Raw genomic sequence first — 16,842 nt, forward strand, 5'->3', positions numbered from 1 at the left:
TAACCCGCTGCACGCCGAGGCGAGCAGAGGACACAGCTGGGAGAGCGCAAGAACCAGAGCGGCTGGAGCAAGGGCCAGCAAAGGGTTGAAGCGCAGCGACTGCCAGGCTTGAGGGGCAGATAACTTCCGGCAGTGCTACGATAGGCCAATGACCCTTGACCAGACACAAAGAAGGGACTGCACTGCCCTACCTGCCGGGTTGCAGCCTCCAACGTGGAAGGAGCCGCCACCCGCGGTAGCGATTGTGGATGACAGTTTTAATTTTACTATGTACAGGTTATATAACCATTACTTGTATTGTTGCAAAATCTCTACTTCTTAGAGATATATATGTATCCAGGGTCTTCGTCGACTCGAGTTTTTGGCTTAACCAAAGGTCCTCAATGTGATTTGCGGACCAGCCTCCTCAGGACGAAGTGGATGGAAAGTGGTGAAAGTGGCTAATTTGTGCTGTGATGGAAAATTCACAAGATTAGAATTATTCGTCCACAGACAGAAGCATGACGGGCAACTGTGCACCCATTGCAAGCTTAATGATTTCAAAAAAGGAGGAAAGAAAGAGGAGGAAAAGGAAAGAAGAGAACAATCACTTCAACCCTAGGATTGCTAAATGAACAGTTTAACAAATTAAAATGATCCACTGCTCTGTGCCCACAGAACCCCAGCTCAAGCGGTCCGCCCCAAGAAGAGAGCAAGCCAGGGGAGAAAAGAGAGAAGGAGAGAACAACCAGCCAGTAGAAATGTTGGCTGTAAGATAGATAAACCACCCTAAAAGATTGAGAATAGGTGGATGCGTGATAGCTCAATCTAAAAGTCACTGATAATCACCCAAGGCGAGAAATGAAGGGTGCAGGGGAAGGAAAGCACCCATGCATTGGTGGTGGCCACCCATGCCATATGAGGCAATAGGTTTACCTGAAAACAGCTGCTGTAAGTGCTGGATTGCTGTTAGAAATCCTTGACAGATGACACTATGGCAAAAAGATTTTTCACATTAGTGTACATAGTTAACCATTTGCAGACACTCGAACAACAAATACTGTGCATTCAAAATGTACCTGTTTTTAATTTTTACGCTGTTAATTAAGCAGACTAACAGCAAAAATGGAATCCTGCGGTCGAACCCGGCACCACTCTGCACCGTGATTCTATTTGCTAAGTGCTGGATCAGAAAGCGCTGTCAGTCAATCAAAACCTGTCTCTTAAAGGATAGTTCCGGGACTTTTTTTTTATTGTCCCTACGGTTCGGCCATGTGTTTTTAAGCATAACTCGGTAGATCGTAGAAAACTTTCCTATGGACCTTACCCGACTTTTCGTCCATTAACGCACTCGAAATCAGCCGCCATTTTCTGATAATCCTATCACTTGCCGCATCGCCCTGGCTCACCTGCTTTTGCGGCACTAAATCAAATCCCCCGCCCCTGAAACAGACTTTATCAAAACATTCATATTCCCCGCCTCTATCCGTGACGTGACTGAGCTGCGTAGGCAAAAGCGCCCAGGCGTCTTCTACGCGACTCCACACAGAACCCGGAAATCAACATAGATGAGCTCACACAACACAGCGCGCCACAATTGGGAATATGAAACTGTACTTTTAAATTAAACTTCAAGATTGTAAATTTGGTAAAGTACATTTATTTGACATCAAATGTTTTGAGAATATTCAGCGATTTTCATTTTTATTTGCTCACGTTCCAAAAAGTTCGTTTTGAGGCACGCGATGTTCCTTTGCTGTACACAGGGTCTTAGATCATCTCACAATACAGCGCCACAATTCGGAATATGAAACTGTGGTTTAAAAGCAAACGGCAAGATTGTACATTTGGCAAAGTACATTTATTCGACATCAAATGTTTAGAGAATATTCAGCGATTTGCATTTTTATTTGCTCACGTTCCAAAAAGTTCGTTTTGAGGCACGCGATGTTTCTTTGCTGTACACAGGGTCTTAGATCATCTCACAATACAGCGCCACAATTCGGAATATGAAACTGTGGTTTAAAAGCAAACGGCAAGATTGTACATTTGGCAAAGTACATTTATTGGACATCAAATGTTTAGAGAATATTCTGCGATTTGCATTTTTCTTTGCTCTCGATCCAAAATAGTTCGCCTTGAGGCAAGCGATGTTCGTGTGCAGTACACAGGGTGTTGGTTTACGATAAAATAAGCTCTTCGGTCGCACTGATAATCGCATGGCTGTTCCAACAACGAGGCACTAGGCCACCACAACGGTCTGTATGTTGCATCTAGCCGTTAGTACCGCGTAAGGGCATACTTGTACTTGGCGATCGTCCCATAAAATGGTCAGGGTGGTAACGTTGTTCACGCGGAGAAGCAACTGGCGGTTAAAAAAACCATCCACCAGTGTCTGGTACTCGTGACACATGCAATAATGGATGATGTACCTGTTTGAAAAACATAAAAAATGAAATTAGTCTCACCATGAGATCTTTATTAAAATTTTTCATTTTATATATTAGGTCGGGAAATTATTTCATAGCTAGGACAGTGCAACTGGGTAATATAAGTCAAGGGGGGGCTGTAGGATACTGAGACAGTCCCCCAGTGCAGGGGTTGACAGGGAGGCAGTGCAGGTGGAGAGTGGAAGGGCCCAGGACCGAGGTCGCAGACAGTGAACCAGTTGTAGCAGGGGAGAGGGAGAGAGAAAGCAGAAGCAAAGAGGAAGGTTTTGAGGTGCTTCCGTAAAAGGAGATGGTTCTCCTTAAGATAGTGCGCGGTACAAAACAATATGCCACATAGAACGAACAAGTACAACTTAACCCGTCTTTAAAGCTACTGTATAGTAATTAAATTGCGGTATAAACTCATCTAAAGAGTTACTTACATTATATTTGCATTTTCCATTGTGTCTGTGCGTAGGGCAGCCCTGAAATACCACTCCTTCTATGCCGATGTTATTTCTTCTAATGAACGAACATTAAATGGCTTTCGTTTCTGAAATTATATTCATTATCATTTCTGACGTTATTGCCCCACACCCCCAAAAAGAATTCTTTCGGGATGGTCCCGGCCTGTCAAGGTCAAATAACAATAGAACCTTATACTGAGTCGTGGGCCATTCCGGCACCCGAGAAAAAATCAAAGCAGCTGACCTTCACTTTGAACGAGCACACATTCCTAGTTAGCTACATTCAGTGTAAGGCCATCACACAGGACTTGAAATTTACACTCCATCTTTGCATTTTGTCTGCATGCTTTGCAGCCCCAGAGAACCATAAATACGGAGACATTCTATATTTTTTGAAAAATGATTTATATTACTGTTTGGTTTAATTTAATGCGCAAATGAACAAGGTTGGATAGACACATTGCATGTACACTGAGCAATCACTTTTATTTACACATTACATAGATACACATATTCAATGGGCCTGCGACATGAGGAGACTCGAGAGAACAGACAATCAAATTACAATCATTTAAACCGTGATGTGTATTTCTCAATGAGCTCTTCTTTAGGTGGACATGGAACAGAGGCAATGTTGGGTGGCAATGCAGTTGTCCCCTGCACAGGTTCGTTCACAACTCCATTTATGTGCCTATCTAGGACGTCAACAATAAGTCTCTCAATAAACTCATATTGCATATCCTCAAACACTGGTTTGATCACCCATTGTTTACTTCTTTTAGTGAAGGCCTTATTGTAGCGAAGCGTCCCTAAAGTTCCGGTCGTCCTACTTTGTTGACGGCCAACATTATGGTTATGTGCCAAGACCGCTAGAAGAGTCCGATTTATCATGCCCTCCATGCCAAAATGCAATCGTTTTGGCCTGTACTTTAGGCACATATTGTGGAACACCTCCAAATCTCCTGTGTGGCAGAATTCCTTGAGTCCCGTCAAAGCTTTTGTTATAGTTTTATCAAATACAATCTTTTCAATGGCTTTGTGAGTGGGTGATGAAGGAATCAACCACTTCTTCTTCCGTGCCTCCTCTGTGGACAAATGGCCATGTTCACAATTGTGAAAATGTTGGTTTGTGTTCCAGCGGTGAACGTTGGTACAGTGTAGCATTACTGACCGCCATTTTTCCAGTAGAATTTCCAACGACCCTCCACATGTTTTTGAGCTCCACCAAAGATGGTTGCTGATTGACTTGGACCACTGTGAAATACCTTGCATATCTTTTTTTTACCTGCAGCCGACATTTTTTTATTGATTGTTTTTGCAAGATGCCAAACGTCAAATTGGTGATTTATGTTTTTGTACTCTTCTCTCATTGTCTTGGCAATTGAAACGTGTCTGTCGGTGGCTATCAGGTCGATCACCATTCCCCGCGATTGTAGTTCTTGCAATGATGCTACAAAGCCAACTTTCTCCATGGCCACTGAGGATGTACTTTGTGACACCTGCACGACCACCGAACTCACAATTTTCTTACTTTCCATGTCCTGAAAGTGGTAGGTGCAGTACTTGGCTGAAAATCCTGGGCTGTCGCACTGTCCATCACCGGCTAGCCTGAACCGTTTGCCCGCGAATGTACTATCAATAGACATTTTTTCCATTCTCCAAGCTTCGCTAATGGCTGGAAATAGATAATCTGTTTGGTATTTGTAGAACTGAGTTTTCGCAATGAAATGGATTCCCACAAACTGAAAGAAAGACTCTAACTTTTTAAAACTTGAACCACTAAAAAGTGCAGCCGCTGCACAAAGTAGATTGCCTGCTGGCAGTTGCCCCAGCATGGGTTGTGCAGACCATGAGAAAGGATGATATTTTGTACAGGTGGCATGTATTTTAAAGTTAGTGCCTCGAATTGCACGAGTCACATTAATCAATGGCTCCCCACATACTTCCCCACCAACCGAATGCCCACATTTCATCCGAATAATAATATCAATCAAACAACTATCGAATACAATGAATTTGGCCTCTTTCCTTATACTGTCACTCTGCATCCCAGCTGGTTCGGCCTGTAACGTTGAGGACATGTCACTCACATGAAAGGTAGAATCTCTGATATCGTCTTCCGCTATGTTCAGTGATATTGATGGTGTTTCATTGTCGTCCACTTCATTCTCTTCCATTGCAACATCTGTTCCTTCTCCGGCGATGGGTGAATAAAACAATTTCTTCAACTTTCTCGCGGTCTTAGTTTTTGCGGGTGTGGATTCTGTAAATTGATCTCCGACTGCATCCGAACTACCAGGAGGACATTCACTATCAATGGCTGGTGGTGGTATAGCTCCGTTGTCAATCACTTCATATTCTTCCCATTGGCACGATGCATCTCCAGTCTCAAGTCCCTGCCAAAAGGTTTGACAAGCAACATCTCTCGTTCGCTTCACTGTCTGTGTAGATCTAGTTCGTACACCCACTCGCAACTAGAGGACAGATTGGAAAAGGGATGTTCAGTTTAAACACAACTTACAGTATTGAACTATTAACAGTGAAAAACAACATAATATAGTGACCAGGACACTAACCTTCTTTTGCTTTCTTTTCTTTGAAACTTTCTTGCCTCGAACTTCAACATCAGGACGCTGTTGCTCCGACTCGTGTGTGCATGTCTCCACTTCCTCTTGCGCTGCAACGACTATATTTTCATGATAAGCACATCCATCACGCACTGACGGTCCATCGACTCCCTGAAACATAGAACTTTCATTAGTATGTATAATAATATCGAAAACACAAAATGTACTTGGGGACCAATACCCACGTACATCTCAATAGCAAAACACGAATGAACGCTTTGTGTAGAACATTCAAACGACAATTATTCACGCATAGTTGATCTAGTTAGATGGAACTGTCAAGATCCATACCTCGGGCTCCTCATAGACTTCCATTGATGATATTATTGAAGATGATGCTTCAGTAACTCCCTGAAACACAGTAATTGCATTAGTATGGTTTTCTATTTTGATAAAAAGAACAGAAACTTTGTGCAGGCGTCAACGGCTCATCTAAATAGACCTGCACAAATGATCAGTTGTCTAAAATAAATAATGGATATCTAAATATGATTCTATTTGCTCGATCGTTGGAAGTGTCACCACCCAGAGATCTGCATCAACTACTAGGGGTGATGTTCTTGTAGAAGAAGCTCCGTCATCTCCCTGAAACATAGTACTTGCGTTAATAAAGAAGGAAGTATAGCGGATGTAATCACGTCATATGATTTCGCTTGATCGAACTGTCAGTATCCATACCTCAAAATGCATAAGAACATCAAGGGACGATGTAACTGCGGTGCACACTTCTGCAAGCTGTTGCGCCGACCCGTAACTGCATGCTCTCCCTTCTTCTTGGACTAATGCTCCATCGACTCCCTGAAACATAGGACTTTCATTAGTAATGAACACAATATTGAAAAAAGAAGACACATAGGAGGGCGACGACAGAAGGACATATCAATGGCTAAAAACGAAAGAAACATTGTGTGTAACAATCACGCTACAAGAATGCAAGATCTGATGATCTCCATCGATGGAACTGTCCGGAAACGTACCCCGAGCATCTGAGTGACATCAACGGTAGTCGTCAATACGTTGGACTCCTCAGCATCTCCCTGAAAGACAGTACTTGCATTATTTTGGATAACAATAATTATAACTAAAAAGAAAGACTAGCTGAGGAGGAGTACCAGGGTGTACCATTAGGTAAAATAATTACACGATAAATTAAAACTATTGATTTACATGCCTAAAACAAGTCAGTGGCAGAATAGCCAAGTAAGATTACCCGATAGGCGCTTGAAGTGGCTGATGACTGCAATAACGACACGGATGGAGAATCTTCCGCCTTCATATTGAGTGGATACATAAATGGGGAAATTATTGTTAGCTAATGCTACACACTACCGCAAGGCCGAGAGATAAATACGTAAACTTGACTCACCAGTGGAGGGATGTGGACGAATAGAGTGGGAATAGCGGTTGAGAGCAATTTTCGCCTCGCTTGCGGTGTGTTCTTCTTTATTAGCAATGATGTGGAGTACATGTCTGAGCTAAAGTGCCTGCTGCAGATGCGGTATCGATCACCCCTCTTGTCCGCAAAGACTTCTAGGACTCTACTTTCAAGCTCAGACGGTGGATATCCGCAATATCGGACCCATTCTCTTATCTGATCTATTGTCTTAGGGAAAACATGCATTATAGTACCTTCAGATTTATTATGGGTCTTCGAAGGGCAACCGCCAATGGAACAGGCAGACATTGTGGAAAGTTCTGAAAAGTAAAGATCAACAATTCTCTATGAATACCAATGTAAACTCAGAACATGTGACTAGTTCCTTGCATGTACTGTCTTGAACGAAAAGAAATTGGACGCAAAATGATTATGGTACATGGCCTTACCTTGACGAACAAACAGTTAGATGCAGGGATCAGAGTACTTTCTTGTCGTACAACAGGGAGCAGTTCACAGGTTGCAAACTGAGGAGTTTCCTCGAAGTGGTCACGGAAGTTCACAGAGACGAAGAGCAGATAACCAGCACCTTCACGGGTTGACTAGCAAAGCGCAAAGAAGTGCTCATTAGAAATATGAAGTGGGTTATAAAGAATTAGAAACAGGGGTGTGTTTGTGAATGAATGACGTGTATATGTCGTGGCATTATGCGGTTTGCAGGGGGCCGTCCAGCGTGAGGGGGGATGCTTGGCAGGAGACACGGGGTCTGGAGGTAGACATGGGAACAACAACCCATGCTCTATAGACCACTTTGAAGTGTACATGGTCTTTGGCACCTCTTGGCCTTTATCGCTCCCTGACAGCTCCACTTGGCAGCGCAAGTACCCCGGTGCGAACTGCCTTTGATAGGGCGGGGGGTGGATCGGGGCGGTGGTCGTGCAGACAAGACACAGGAAGACTCGTGAATGGAGACACACTTATGTGGATTGCAGGGGGCCGTCCAGCGTGAGGGGGGATGCTTGGCAGGAGACACGGGGTCTGGAGGTAGACATGGGAACAACAACCCATGCTCTATAGACCACTTTGAAGTGTACATGGTCTTTGGCACCTCTTGGCCTTTATCGCTCCCTGACAGCTCCACTTGGCAGCGCAAGTACCCCGGTGCGAACTGCCTTTGATAGGGCGGGGGGTGGATTGGGGCGGTGGTCGTGCAGACAAGACACAGGAAGACTCATGAATGGAGACACACTTATGTGGATTGCAGGGGGCCGTCCAGCGTGAGGGGGGATGCTTGGCAGGAGACACGGGGTCTGGAGGTAGACATGGGAACAACAACCCATGCTCTATAGACCACTTTGAAGTGTACATGGTCTTTGGCACCTCTTGGCCTTTATCGCTCCCTGACAGCTCCACTTGGCAGCGCAAGTACCCCGGTGCGAACTGCCTTTGATAGGGCGGGGGGGTGTGGATTAGGGCGCTGGTCGTGCAGACAAGACTCGTTTGCCGCAGGGCCTCACCAAGGAGAGGCCATCTAACTGCATGTAAGAGGCAGGCTGAAGGATCTAGTACATGGAAGGCAGGGGGGTGAGTTTATAAATACCTCAGCCTCCCAGGAGAATATATGGGTGCAGTTCATCCTGGAGACCCAGGATGCCTAGGCAGTTAGTCAGCAGCAGGCTGGCCTGTGGTGGCAAGGCGGCACGGGCCATAGGGGGTCATCTCTGTACCCGGTGCCCAAAAGGATGATTTATTATGATCAACCATATTGATTATTTACCTATAACCATGTTCTGTATCAATAAAATCCAACGTGCTTTTATTGCCAACGCTTGAACAAAGTGGTGTGGTAAGTATTTTTGGGGGAGGAGGCAAGGCCGGGAGGCTTGATGCCAACCCGCAAAATAACATATGTATGTCTGCTGCATATGGGTTCAAAGGTTATGTGGATTGAAGGTGGGCGGCCAGCGTGAGGGAGGATGCTGGCCGGAGACATGTGGTGTGACAAGACAAGGCACAGGAAGACTATTCAATGGAGACACACTAGATTCATTTAAAAAATGAAAACAACCATTGTTAAAATATATGTTGGGTTTTATTTTAGATCTTAATTTAAATTGAACATAAATAATAAACATTACACATTGTAAAGTTCCGGTTGCAGCACATCCAGGGAAAATCCGCGGTATTGTCCACTGTCGCTGGGGAAATGTTGTCTAATGGCAAGTACCGCACAGGCAGGTATTACTCTCCGAACGCGGTGTCCGAGCCTCCCGTGAAGCCACCAAGTGAAGCAACGATAGGCCACCAGCCTGTACAACCTGTGAAAATGAAAGATGCAAACTGTATTAAAATGACAAAACTTTCTTATCATTCTGCTTTGAAAAAAATTATATCTAGAAAATGCACAATATGGAACCAATTTACATGCATTCGAATGATATGTAGATGTAATTTTATATGTGGGAGACGACCATGACATAGTAGTGGCATCACTGACATCAAAACCAGAGTATACTTACTCGTTACTCGGATTACGCGGACGAACAGTGCCGCGAAGTTCGTGCATAAGCACCATCATCATCCTCAACACGGTCCGTGAGAGGCAGGCTTCCCTGAACTCTGGCAGCTCGGTGATGCATTGCGGACTTGGCTCGCCTTCCGAAATGTAGGCCAAGCACCCGGAATTTTCACGGCAGCAGCAGTTCTCCTCCTCAGTTGGCATTAGCTCGCACCGATTGCACGTGCACCAGGTGGAGACGCGGTCCATGCGACATGGTCCAGGCTCTTCATCCGTTGACTGGTCCTCCCAACTGCCGTCCGAATCCCCATCGTTTTCGCGTGCTTGCCTTTCCAGTAGTTCTTCCTCGGTGTACTCGGGCTCGTACATATACGGCATCATTGTAGCCATTGTGTGGTAAAGAAAGTAAAATAATTTACAGAGATGGTACAGGTGTTCACAAGGCCTAGAAGCGGCGAAGGTAGCTGACCAGAGCACAGAAACGAGTCACAGAATACTCAAAGTAACACAGAGAGAGTAATGGAATCGAAAATCTGCTGCTGTGTGTTGTGAAACGGTGTGTTTATACTTATAGAGGAAAGAGGCGTCCTGCCATTTCCATGGCGACACTTCATTAGCTGAGGCGCAGCGATTGTTGACACGAAACGTGCTTTGGCGTTGGGAAATGGGCGGTACGCATCTGCTGATGTCAGGCTCAGGGGCGGGGGATTTGATTTAGTGCCGCAAAAGCAGGTGAGCCAGGGCGATGCGGCAAGTGATAGGATTATCAGAAAATGGCGGCTGATTTCGAGTGCGTTAATGGACGAAAAGTCGGGTAAGGTCCATAGGAAAGTTTTCTACGATCTACCGAGTTATGCTTAAAAACACATGGCCGAACCGTAGGGACAATAAAAAAAAAGTCCCGGAACTATCCTTTAACTGAAAAAAAAATCAAACCAAACCACTATCGGCTTGATTGCATCTCACCTCTAAAGGTGCATAAATCTTTTAATTCGAAAAGAGAGGGCATAGAAAAACAGACAGGGCAGGCTTGGAGAAAAAAAAACCTTACCTGTTGTCTTTGTTGCCATGTGTAGTTGTAATTATGTTATGGCAAGATTTCCCATTAGGCTGTGTGCAATGAATCAGTGCAACTCAAAGTAAGCTCAAGTTTCTCACGTTGCTGTGAAGAAAAAAAGAAACACGGCTTGTTTGAGCCAAAAAGTTGAAACTGCTCTTGGGGGAAAAGCATTATTCCTTGCAGGAAAAACAACACAGAAAGCATTCAAGGAGGCTGAGCAAAGCGCGAGAGGCTAGATCTTTACCTTGTGTCATAGCCGCAGTGCGTGTATATGACACATTCATGTGTTTCTTAATTGCTCCAGTTGGAATGTTCCAAATAACTAGTCAAGCTGTATACAGCGACTTGGAGGGAGTTGAAATTCCCTGCGCCGCTGTGAAAGAAGGAAGACGGCCCCTTGAGAAAAAAGGCTTGAAAGACTGCACCCAGGGGAATGCGTCCCTCGTTCAAGAGAGAAACCCATGGAGAAAGGCATTTAAGAAGCCATAACAGAGTGCGCAAGGCTGACCTTTACCTTGTGTCATCGCTGTCGCGCATGAAGATGAAACATCCATTTGTTTCTCAAAGTCTTCAGATGGAATGTTCAAGGTTGATTGTTGTGGTCCCCTTGCACTCGCAGTTCATAATGTTTTGGCGCCCTGCACGGAAAGTATATGCAGCATGGACACAGAAAGAGAACTGATTCCTGAGTGAAGGTTGCTACATAAATCATGGATCGAGAAAGAGGACTGAATTCAGTTAGAGTCAGAATCACACCGTGCCTAACACAATTGAGAATGTGAACAGTTTAGCAGTGTTGTTGCATACTTGCCAACATTCTGTGACCAAAAAGATGTAGATTTAAAGTTTCATAAATAATAATTTGCATAACAATTACATCACAGCAAAATACAAAACATATATTGTTGGCACCATTGAAGCATTCTAAAATACACAACCCACCAGAGAGCACATGGAAATATGTTCAGATGTTAAAAATGTATAATTCTGAATGGTAAGTTAACACCATTACCTAACTTCACAGAAGGCAATCAGAACTGGTAGGCAACATTTGCCACTGCTCTGTAGCAGCAGCCTGGGCAATACATTTGTATTCCTGCAGTGCAAGTTGAACACTGAATGACATGGAGACTGATAATGATAATGATGTGTTATTTATATAGCTCCTTAATCCAAAGCGCTACACAGAGCACATATTTACATACAATATCACCCTACCGAAATTGGTACTCCTTTATCGACCTCGAAAGGATGAAAGGCTGAGTTGGCCTTGCCATGATTCGAACCTGTCACACTCAGATCACAGCAGCGAGTGCTCAACCTGCTGAGCTATCTTACCACCCCCTCAGTCTGATAGGCACATGCTGTGTGATGGTGCTACGCACTGCCACTTGCCTTCACTGGTGGTTCACTCTGTGGGGGCTTCTTTCTAACCGTCATTTGCTTTCTCATAATCCTCATTACTCATTACTCCTAGTCATGTTCTTCCTCGTCGCAGTACTTACTCATTGAGGCCCCACCTCCTTTAACAGTACCCTTCTTCAATCTTTTTTGTTGTTCCTCCTCTATCGGTCATCACATACATTATTCTGCACACCCATAAACCTGTAGTTCCATACTTCATAATCATATAGAACCAGACACCTCCACTGAGCAGTACGCAGTGGGTTATAAGTACTGTGACAAGAAAGAACAAGACTAGGAGTAATGAAGAATATGGTGGTTGTGATGGTTGTGATGTGGGTGTGGTTTTGATGAGGATAAAATGTTGTTGTGATATTGATGTAATGTCTGATATGGTTTTGATGTGGAATGGGAAATCAAGGGGTCCCCTTGAAATGTGTCTTCAAGGGACAATCAGGTAGTTTAGACAAAGGCAGTTGACCTAATTATTCTCTCACTTAAACCCCAGGGCACATATAGCCGAAAGCCTGGGGGGCCATGCAAACGCTTCCCTGTATACGTGATTGGGCAGAAAGCTGACCAGCTTAAGATGCATGGGGGCTTATGGGAGGCCATTTCAAAATGATGTTTGGTGCTCCCTTGACTAAAGATGGGAAACCCCATCTGAAGCGCCTGTGGGTTGCGTACATTATAATGGCGATATGTTCCAACCATCAATCCCTCACTGTGGTTTTATTCTGTGAAAAATCTTAGATAAAACAAAAGAGCAACTCATCATAGGAGATATTTATTGGCCTCTACATGGAAAAACAAAGATAGGCAGTCAGTGAGGAGCATAAACACTAAATATCCATGTACAAAAAGCTAATAAACTCTCTTTGTTAGCAAGATGCGAGTGTAGTCGAAACCGGAGTAGAACGGCAACAAGGTGAAAGGAATGCTGCTGGATACTGCAATGCCGGAGGGAATGGACAGCCTGAGGTTGATAGCTTCTGTAATAATAACAATCTTTTACACTAAATCACTGTTTTAAACATATAGTCAGCCATGCTCGCTCAGGCACACTGTCACTAAATCATGTCCAGTCACTCAGTCGCCCCCACTCAATCACACTCAGGCAACAGTTAGCGTAGCAACCCCACCAAGGAGACCACCACGACGAACCATCACTGCTGCCATTCCAGCACTACTTAGTTCCCTTCCCCTTCTTGACAACATCGATGACCCAGTGACTTTTTCTTCTAGAGGGGGACCATCCTCGAAGGGTATCGTCGAGTAAAGCTGAGAGACTCTACTACTTCGCCTTCCAACAGACCCAAGGTATTAGGATTAGGAAAAGGGACTTCCTCATGCAGGGGTAACACAAGGGTCCTGGATTTGTCTTGGGCCTGACCCTCCTGCTGCTTCCCAGGTGCTTTGTGGTGGTGGGACTTGTAGAAGCAAGAACAGACAATTATTGAACATTTAAGGACTGGGCTCTTATTCATAAGCAAAGTATAACGAATCCTGGTGTGTTTTAATATCTCTGCACCCACTCTCTCACTAAGTACACTCCCTGCAGATCTGAACGTACCTCGGGCACCAACTCTCTGCATGTCAAGCGATTCGCCAAACAGCGGGCTGGTGGATAATCTCTTTCCTCAGCTGGCTTCCTCTTATGGATCAGCATCACCCTTCCTCTTCATCTTGAGCCTGGTCTCCTCAAAATCCAGAAGCTCCTCAAGACACTCCTTTTCACCTCTCCCCCTCTCCTCCTCCCCCCTTTGCTAAATCCCACAGTCACTGAGATTGGTGACCAGGGCCCTTTTGTGTCCATCTGGGTCATGGCCTCAACCCCCAATTGCTTTCAGGCTCCGCCCACTTCCAGCACTTGCTTTAGGCGCCTACAGGCCTGTGCTATCACAGGTCTGCACTTATTGATTGGCAGTCGACCACTCACCAAATGATCTCTGCCAGTCACTTAACAGCTTGCAACTTACTCCCTAGCACTTCCCTACTTGTTACTCCTAGCATTTGCCCTCTCAGCTCTCTCTCTCTTTGCACTTGCACACTCTGAGTGCTCACAAGGGCTAGTAGGACCTCTCGCTTTCATTGTTATATTTGCCTTTCATTCCCATTTTCCCTCCCTGTTGCCCTGTGGGTGCTTTTAAATACCATTTACTCGATGTATAAGCACCTTACAAATGCACAATAAATAAAATAAATGACTTATCTTTTATTGCTGGTTGCCCAGGTTGGGTGGGAGGGGCTCCACATAGTATTGCCTTTTTATTGTAAAGAATATTCCGCCAGTGTTCTAAAGTAATTGCCTACATTTCTACATTTGTGGTTTGAAGTTAAACAGTGCTTAATACGTTTAGTGCATTTTATGACATATGACATATGCCAATTTACGCCTATTGCATAAGATAGGAATAACCATGGTACCATCTAGTATTGTATCTATTGTTTTAACTATTGAAGTAGAGTTTTTCTGAGTGCAAAGTGTTTTTTATTTATTTGTAGCTATTCACCTAAGCCTAATGTTATCTATTGTGTAGACATTCCTTTGTGGGGGTGTGGGGATTGACTGTACTTAAGAACCAGCCTGCATCACTGCCCTAGAGTCTCAGCCTTGGTTGCTTGTCCATTGCCTCTGCGCCTCTACCCTAACCATATCGGTGATAGTATCAAAGACACCCCCCTCCATTCTTTACACAAATATCATACTGCAATCAATTCTACTAGATAACCAGACAAATATAAAGAAATCGATAAGGGCATATGTACACTGGGGAAGATTTTCTGGAAAGAATTAAATGCAGAGCACTTCAAGCTACTGCAAAACATGTACGGATTAAACGAAAACAGAGTGCTTCCTAAGAGCAAACATGTACATAAGGGGTTTTTATTTGTTCAAGTGCCCAATGTGTAGAGTAGGTTAAAATCCCAGCATCATTGTTGAACCAAGTGTGTGATCCTGAGCAAATAATGTAATTTCTTCTAGTATAGAGGACTGGCTTCATCAGTGCCAAGATTCATGTTTTTCCTCTTTTGCTGCCAGTCACCAATGTGGCATGAGCCATACAAAGTACTTCCCCACAGGAGAATGAGTGAAACCATTTGCCAAACCTGTGAGGCTATGCTTGCAACATTGTTGTAAACTATGTAAATCTTTTGTTAATGGTTTACAGAACGTTTGTAAACCTTTCAAACCATAGGTTGGGTATGGTTTACAAACAAGCAAACCATTGTAAACTCAAGGTTTTGCACATAGTTTACATTGTTGTACAATGTTTGCAAACATAGTGTACACTCATTCAAATGTTGTGTAAACTACAAGTAGACATTATGTTTGCAAAATGTTTACAATAGCTGTGTAAACTGTTGCAAAGTTGAGGTTACGCATTGGTTTACCAATCTGAGAACTTTGGTAAACTGTCATTTTCATGCAGTGGTTTGAATGTAATGATAGTACCATTACTCTAAAGCAGAGATTACCAGCAAATCTTACAAACGCTTATTTAATGTTCTTAAAACCAAAATTTGATAACTAAATATAATATTCCAAAAGCTATCTAACTTCCCAAAGATTTGACAACAACTAATCAGGTAAATGAATACCACTAAATTAGAGCAAAAAATAGCGAGTTAGCATGCACCAATTGGTATCTAGTTGTCCCAACATTTAAAAATATCCAAACAGATAAATCAGTACCACTAAAATATATCAAAAAATAGACAGTTAGAATACGCCAATTGGTATCTAACTGTCCCAAAATTTAAAAATATCCAAACAGATAAATCAATACCACTAAAATATATTAAAAAATAGACAGTTAGAATATGCCTACTCGAATCTAACTGCTCCAAAATTTTACAATATCCAAACAAATAAATAATATGTTACTGCTCCAAAAAATGCAACAAGCCAATGTATAAAGCATTATCCAGAAACAACAAGTGAACTCTGACAACAAACAAACAAATAAACTGTAGCATAACGGAAACATTTTTTTTTTTTTAATCCAACATGGATTTTTTTTTCTCCCACAGACCCAATGATTTTAGCAACAAACACAGAAACTGAGCAAATTGCACAGTACTCTGGTTTGTAATCTACTAAATATATAGGGTCAAAAGAAAAAAAAAGTTGATTATACAATGTAATAAGTCATTACAAAATACTAATACTAACATGCTATTTTTTTTTATCACAGAAATGAACAAGAAATACATGTACTCCAGTTACTAAACCAAACAGTAAGTATATTATACACTCTATGCCCTGGCCACAACCATCGCAGCATATTACACCCATAGTATCTTATAACTTTGTTCCTTATAAATTTGTTTTTGACCCAAAGTTATAAGCAACTATAAGTGTGATATGCTGCAGTGGTTGTGGCCAGGGCATAGAGTGTTGGGTGCATGGCCAAATGGCCGTGCACCCAACACTCTATGCCCTGGCCACAACCACCACAGCATATCACACCCATAGAGTCAAATATATCAACTATGGCCTATGGAAACTTTTAATATCCGCGGACATTATGAGTGTTCTTAGAACACTTCAACTTGCCAGCGAACAATACGGACAGCATCTTCAGGACACCCCCTACGAACATTTCAGGACAACGCGAGAGTTCCAAGAACACTTTCAACTTGACAACGAACAATACGGACAGCGTCCTAGGAACACCCCCATTTTGTTTATTTACGAACATTTCAGGACACTGCGAGAGCTCTTAGAACACTTTCAACTTGACAACGAACAATATGAACTTCGTCCCCAGAACACCCCCATTTTGTTTATTTGCGAACATTTCAGGACACCGCGAGTGTTCTTAGAACACATTCAACTTGCCAGAGAATAATACGGACAGCATGCTCAGGACACCCCCATTTTGTGTATTTGTGAACATTTCAGGACACTGCGAGTGTTCTTAGAACACATTCAACTTGCCAGAGAACAATACAGACAAAGTCTTCAGGACACCCCCT

At 43.3% G+C, this 16,842-nt stretch overlaps 1 long non-coding RNA gene across 1 annotated transcript; it reads right to left on the reverse strand.

Moving 5' to 3' along the window:
- Window positions 1-297: 297 nt before the first annotated feature.
- LOC138481744 (uncharacterized) lies at window positions 298-10,559 on the reverse strand. The gene is made up of 3 exons (XR_011274375.1): window positions 10,447-10,559; window positions 916-971; window positions 298-450 (listed from the first exon to the last, which is right to left on the reverse strand). It is a non-coding gene; the product is annotated as an uncharacterized lncRNA (long non-coding RNA).
- Window positions 10,560-16,842: the final 6,283 nt, after the last annotated feature.

Source organism: Ambystoma mexicanum, chromosome 5p (genome assembly GCF_040938575.1).
Source record: "Ambystoma mexicanum isolate Mex_15411 chromosome 5p, UKY_AmexF1_1, whole genome shotgun sequence".
In the NCBI taxonomy this organism is placed as follows: Eukaryota; Metazoa; Chordata; class Amphibia; order Caudata; family Ambystomatidae; genus Ambystoma; species Ambystoma mexicanum.